The sequence below is a fragment of the Colobus angolensis genome, unplaced genomic scaffold (assembly GCF_000951035.1).
Source record: "Colobus angolensis palliatus isolate OR3802 unplaced genomic scaffold, Cang.pa_1.0 Scaffold8, whole genome shotgun sequence".
NCBI lineage: Eukaryota > Metazoa > Chordata > Mammalia > Primates > Cercopithecidae > Colobus > Colobus angolensis.
Genome location: NW_012121820.1, coordinates 3646627 through 3648032, shown reverse-complemented (window position 1 = coordinate 3648032; position 1406 = coordinate 3646627).

Genomic DNA, 1406 nt, shown 5'->3' with positions numbered 1-1406 from the left:
TCGCAAAAGACCCGCGCGCTTGCGCTCGCTGCCGACCCTTGCCCGGCCCCCACTGCAGCCCGCATGGAATATCGCCAAATGGCGACAGCCCCTCTCCCAGTGCGGCCACCGCCCAGGCTTACGGGGAACGTCTCCCAAGTGCTCCGCGCTCGCTCGCCCCCATCTCGGGGGCCAAGGGACCATCTACAAAGTCTGACTCGTCTCGTTTGCCCACTGCAGCAGAAGAGTGGGGATTGAAAGGCTTGGGGGTTCGGCCTGGTATACACCCTCATTCATTCATTCATTTATTCAATTCACCATTTATTTATTGAATGCCAGATACAGTTGTTGGCGCTGGGCATGCTACAGAGAAAAAAACGATCAAAATCTGTCTTCTTGGAACTTAAATTATGTGAGAGGTAAAAGAAACAAATCAACTAGTAATATCAGGTACTGGTAACACATATGAATACGATAAAACAGGAGGATGTATTGCAGGCAGGCTGGAGTGGTCAAGAAAGGCCTCACTGAGCAGTGACACGAGCTGAGACATAAAAGGGTGAGAAAGCGCCAGCTTTTTAGAATAACCTGGGGAAAAAGCAGTCATACCAGGGGGAACAGCAGGTGCAAAGGCCCTGAGGTAGGAAAAGGGCTGATCTGCCCCCGAGTTGAATCCAAGGCCAACATGAATAAAATCCAGTGAAGTAGTAGGGGAAGTAGGGATGAACTTGGACCTCTAGTTAGGGTCCACATCCTACTGTATCAGAAATAGCATAATGATAACAATTGTCAATGTCTCTAGACTTCTGCTGAGAAACATGGACTTTACTAATGCCATGAAATTCCCCCACTAGTCTTGAGATGTGTGTTGTTATTATTGCTATAAGTGAGGAAACTGAGGTTTCTGGATGGAAAGGCAATTCACCCAAGCCTTGCATTAAGGGCTCAAATCAAAACTAGCCTGTCTCCCATGTCAGGCCCTTGACCTCTAGGTTGTAACTGTTTCAGCAGTCTGTGTGGCCTCTAATTCTTATCCTGCAGATAAATCGGTATCCTATCCCCATCACCTGGGTGTGGGACCATATCCAAAAAAATGCTTTCAGATCAGCATCAGCTCAAAGGACCTCAGAAGGCAATGAACAGTCCTAGAAATTTATGGCAAGAAGTAGTAGCTTCAAGGAGCTGGACTGAGGAGGCCATTGTCCCCGGTGTAGACATATGTGAAACTAGGGTACTATCTTGGAATGCTGGAAGCAGTAGGGAGGGGAGAGGACTTTGCAGAGATTCTGTGAGAATCAAAAATAATCCTGATTTATATTCCTAAAGTGATTTCTACTTTTTACAGTGTTTCTTTGATCCTTTAAGTGGGGAGTCTAGAGCCACACTGCCCAGGTTCTCTGACTCCCAGCTTTTCCATTGTTAGCTGT